Consider the following 6393-nt stretch of genomic DNA (forward strand, 5'->3'; position numbering starts at 1 on the left):
TGTGTTCATTCATTTCTGCATCTTAATGTCTATGATGCTTCAGATCTAACAAACATTTCCGCACTTGAAATTGTTCAAGAGTTTGTGCGATCTGTATAACATATTTTAATCTCTAACAGGATTAAAATCGAATTGAAAGTCAAGTTTAGTGCAACAATCTTCAACCCCCTTCTATTGTTGTAATCGATCCTAACACCTTACTTCACTTTGACTAATTAACTATCTCATTCCATATTTATCCATTAATTCACAATCGACTTCTCATCTCGAGACCTTGCTTTCACTTCGTGAAATAACTCATTTTTGAACAACTCGACATTCTTTATCCTCAATTCGGCTAATCATCCATCTCATTCCACATTTATCCACCCCAATAATAGACTTCTCATATGTGACCTTACACTTTCACTTCGGTCAAATCAACTATCTCCAACATCACCAATCTCTTTTACTCTTCACTTTGGTCAACAATTCCCAACTGACCTCTTATCTCGTGACCCATCTCCTCACACATTTTACAATATACAACCTAACTTTTCTATCCTCATTTCGGATAACTAACCATCTCATTCCACATTTATTCACACACTAATGAACCTCTCATTTCGTGTGACCTTACACAATTTTATTTTCGTCAAATCAACCATCTCCAACGTTACCAATCTCCTTACCCTCACTTTGACCTCTCATAGTGTGACCTTACTTACATCGATTAACCAAAACCATCTCATTCCACATTTGTATCCCACTAATCTCAATCGACCTCTCATCTTGAGACTTACTATTATTTCGGTCAAACAATCCATCTCCTCAAATATTTTACAATAAACAACTTGACTTACTTATCCTCACTTCGACTAATCAGCCCATCTCATTTCACATTTATCCACCCTAATCAGACATCTCATACTATGACCTTAAACTTTTACTCTAGTACATTATCAATCTCTTTTACCCTCACTTTGACCCACCAATCCCTAATTGACCTCTCATCGTGTGGCATACTCACGCCGACTAACCAACTATCTCATTTCATATTTTTATTCACCACAATTGACCTCTAATTTTGTGACCTTACACTTTCACTTCGGTCAAATCAACAAACAACAAACCATCTCCTTTCATATCGTGACTGTTATTTACCCAACCATCAATTTCATCGCATATTTTAACAATCCATCCCAATTGACCTTTAATCGCAAATTTTAACCAATATCATTCGCATCCAACCATCTCCTCACTTCGATAAACCAACGTTTTTATTTCACATATTAATCATCAATGTTTTTTAATAGTGTAAAAATTATGGCTAAGGAGATTTAAACCATGGTCTCTATAACGTAGCATTAACACTTCAATCACTAAACCACTTAAGATTGTTGATTTATATTTATAATTTTGTGTATACATATATTAAATATATGACTAACAATTAAAATACTTATATATATATAATATTTGTATTTTTACAATATTTAATAAATACTTATTATTTTAATATATATATATATATATTTTTAATGTATTAATTTTTTCAGTAAGGTATAATAATATATATATATATATATATTAGTTAATTAAAAAAAATGAACTTATATTGTTAAGAATGTCCCACGTTTATCAAATTTAGTGTTAAATTTAAAACATAAAGTCTAACTAGCCTAGTTGGTTAAATTGTTGTACTTGTATTTTTAGGTTGCAAGTTCAAAACATACTTATAACATTTTTAATTTTATTTTTAACCGTTTTAAGTTTATGGGCGGGTCAACCCATAATCCGAACCAAATATTCATTTACTCTCACATATATCAAAATTAACCACAATTCTCGACATGGAAATCAGACTCTTTGAAATTAAACATGATTATATATATATATATATATATTTAGTTAGTTAAAAAGTTAAACTTATATTGTTAATAATGTCTCACGATCATGAAATTTAATGCTGAATTTAAAATAAAAAGTTTTATTAGTTTAGTTGGTTAAATGGTTGTATTTATTTTGTTAGGTTGCAAGTTCAAAATATACATATAATTTTTCTAATTTTATTTTTAACCGTTTTAAATTTATGGGCTGGTCAACCCACAATCCGACCAAAGTATTCATTTACTCTCAGATATATATATAAATTAACCACATCTCTCGACCCGACAATCAAAACACTTTGAAATTAAACATTATTATATATATATAGATCTATATATATATATATATATATATATATATATATATATATATATATATATATATATATATATATATATATATATATATATATATATATATATATATATATATATATATAGATATATAGATAACTCAAATAAATTATATCCCAAAAAAATACATATATTCCATTTTTAGGTACTGAACATTGAGAAAAAAAATCTCATTTCCATTCCATGCGTAGATAAAGAAAACATGTCATTTTTAGTATTTTATAAATAAATAAATAAAAGTCAGATTTATCATTTTATAAAATATGAATTTTAATAAATTTATATTAATTATAAAATCTAATAATATAAAATTATATATCATACCTGATGCACGAAAAACGTTAAAACTCAACATAACTCTCAGTCTTATCTATCTAACTCAAATCATTAATTATAATATTTTTAATTTTTAATTATTATTTTTTATTTTATTATTATATATTATATATAATACTTTAAATCTTATATCAAAATAATTACTAAATTATTATTTTTTAAATAATTTAGATTATGTAAGAAACTCGAGTTGAGCAACTTTATAAACAAAATTACTGTTTCAAGGAAATTATATATATATTTGATCCCATTTTAATAATAATCTGGAATAATAACACCAACAAAAAAATCCAGAGATGAAATCTATTTATTTTGCAGTATTTATACACCCAATAAAACAACATTAGATATAATTTTCCTTTCTTTCATAAAAAAATATTTATTATTCATAAAAGAAGTTAAGTCCATTTATTTTTTAATATATAATAAGATAAATCATTTATATGGGTGGGTCAATTTTTCAGTTGTCCAGAATGGTTATTTATTTTTAATTTAAAGTCTAATCTACAATTACTTTGATGAATTATGATTGTTTTACTATTTAAAGGTTGAACTCTCTCAATTTCTTTCCTCTCCATTCTTCCAAAGAAAGAAGTAAGGTAAGAAATATGGAGAAAGACAACCTCCGGACTAATAACATAAAAAGATTCGCACAATTATGAGTCGAATTATTACTGTTCGCTGATAGGTAAAAATCATATATAGCTCAAAAATACTTAGCAATAATACTTAGCAATAATATTTACATCAAATCAACTTGACAAATAGCATTTAGAATTCTGTAATTATTAATTAGAAAATCATCATCCATACATCTTAATTGAGTTATACTTAGTTGGAGACACCGCTATCATCGTCGCTTCCTCCTCTACATCGATTAATTTTTGAACAACCTCTTTCATATTCATTATTGGCTTGTCTATGAAGCTTTATATTATCATCTCTAAGCACTTCGCCATCGTCGGCTTTGACCACGCTAATTGCTAGAGAAGTCGCCAATAAAAACAATAGAAACATTGTTACCTTAGCGGATGATGCCATTTTCTTATTATTAGTTTTTTTGGTTTTTTTGGTTTTATTATAGAATACAATTTTGAGGCCTTATATTTATACTACTTCTAAGAGTCCTAATTTTATCAGACCTAATTCCTACAAATTATAAACACCATTCAATCAAGTTGAGGTTTGGCATTATTTTAGAGGAACATATATACATATATGGGTGGAAGGGGATTGTGGTATTATGCTAATTTATTTTATTTATTTATTTTTTAAATAATTACCTTTTTTTTATTAAGTCTTGATATTTACAAAATTCACTGGCATTTTGAAATACAAATTATGACAATATGTGAGGGTGTTGCTTCCCTTCAAGATCAAGAGCGTTTGAGTCCGAATTTATTGTATCGAGTTAAAAAAAAATGGGCTAGCAAAACATTCTTAGTCAAATGTAGATAACTACTATTTGTAACTTATGTTATTATGGAGTTTGAGACTTTTCTCTCTTATCTTAAGAGTGTGTTGATTAGGTTTGAATTTTAAGATATTTTCTTATAAATTAAATACAGTTAAATAAAATTTTAATAATTTCAAGACTTAAACTAAAAGATAAAAGTATTGTAATTATAAATATATTAAAAAGTAATAGAATGTACATAACATATCATTTAGAAAGACTTGTCTATTAGATAAAGTAAACATAAAATCATGATCAGTCAATATTAAATATATAATATAAGACTATATCATATAATGATTGCTTAAGGATGTGCTTTTTCTAAGGTTAAAACTTAAGATGATCGTTGAGATATTAAAGACAGACAAAATTGTCAATCACGGGCTAAAAGAAAAACTCAAAAACTCATAGGGATGATGATATCAGGGCCGCCCGAAGTTTAGGGTGTTTTAGGAAAATATAAATAAAACTTTTCTTGCATTATATTTGTAGACACTCATTTTTTACCCCCAATTTTATAGTTTATGCTTTTAATAATTCGAGTCTATACAAGTTTTTTCGAATTCATTCACGGGCTCATTGCACGATTTATTTTAAAGACGGTTATTTTAGAACAATTGAGTTTTTGAAAATAATTGATTTTGGATTCTTAATAAAGTTAAGATAATAATTTGCCTATGTTACAACACTTAGGTAAGTTATTATACTTAGAATATTGAAGGTTTTATTTAATTAATTACCTTGAGAGTATATATAAAAAAATAGTAAAAAATAAAAATATTCTAAGCTGCCTATTTGAAAATCCTAAGCAAATACCATTCTTGTTAAGTTGGTCACAAGATTTGCTTAGAAAATCTTAGATAAAATATCACCTTTAACATCAAAAGAGCAGCCCCATTGTAAGCTCTTTGTCTCTTTGTTTTTCTTCTTAAATTAAAATTTGGATTTTGCTTTTTTTAATTACATTCATTATTGTTTCTTTAATCTCTATTTTGATAGGCGTGTAGGTTTTATTTTTTGTATCTTAATAATGTAAATAGGTAGAATATAAATAACATGTAAATAAATGAAAACAAAAAAAAGGGCAGAAAAAGTTTTTCAAGAACATTATAAAATACAAAAATAAATATAAAATCTGTCTTATTTTGTATAGTTGATTTTTTATTTTTTTGAATAACTAGATCTAAGGTTTTTTATATATATAAATGTTTAATTGTATTATTATAATGTTTATGCAAAGTTTCATGTTAATTGGGATCCATTTGGATCACCAAAGGATTAGGTAATAAAATAAAAAAACAGCAAGTTATTCTACAAGGCGACGCTTGTTCTTCAGCGTTCCAGCATTTCTTCAAGGGTCTCGGCGCTTTCCAGACGACGCTTGCTCTGCTGCAACTGCTGCTGAATCAGACTTCTGACGCTTCCCAGGCGACGCTTGTTGCAGTCCTCAGCTTTTCCTTTTTTTTATTTGTTTTTTTGTTTTTTTGTTTTTTTTTATTTCAGCATTTTAGATTTAGGTTTATTTTTGTTTGACATTTTTTTGTTTTTGCTTAGTTAAGAGTTTGTGACTTGTTTGATCCTAGGTTAGAATGATATTTTAAAATCGAATTTTTAACTAAAATTAAACTTAGATCCTTTATATAATTCACTTCAATAAATTTATTAAAAATCAATCTAGACTTAGACTAATTAAAATTTTGATCAATAAATTGCTTAGTCTTGATTTTTTTTAGAATAATTTTTATGTGTGGATTATTTTATTAGGTTTTCTTGTGTCTTTATTTATTCATTTTATTTTATCATTTATCTTTAATGCAAACTTTTTTTAATGTTTTAAATGGAAAAACTCTAAAATGTAAAGCGTAAGAAATAAAAAAATGTCAAAATTAATTAATAGAGACCTTATGGGCGTTGTGGGACATAGCGTCTAAAAAACTCTTTCCCACACGTAACCAAACGCGGAACTCACATCTCTTAAATTCCTAATTTTTGAAATTAGGTGGCGACTCTCTAGTCGTGAGGTTAATTAATATTGAAAAAAGTTTAAAAAAAAAAAAGCCTATGACATACTTCCCATTAAAAAACTCTCAATCTCTCCCAGATTCGACGGGAAGGTAAGATATGGAGTTGTCTATAAAGCCTCGTTTTTAAAACTTAAATTTTTTCAACATTAAAATTAATTTCCCTCACGTTTTCAAAAAATAAAATTTTTAAAGAGTGTCCCAGAATTTTCAAACTAGTCAATCAAAATATTTTTAAAAAAAATCGATCACAATATTAATGAAAAATATCATAATTTTGTAATATAAATAATTTAGTTTAATTAGTTATATATTAATAATTTTGTTTTATTTCTATTATAATAGCGTGTTCAAACTT

Source organism: Impatiens glandulifera, chromosome 2 (genome assembly GCF_907164915.1).
Source record: "Impatiens glandulifera chromosome 2, dImpGla2.1, whole genome shotgun sequence".
Lineage (NCBI taxonomy): Eukaryota > Viridiplantae > Streptophyta > Magnoliopsida > Ericales > Balsaminaceae > Impatiens > Impatiens glandulifera.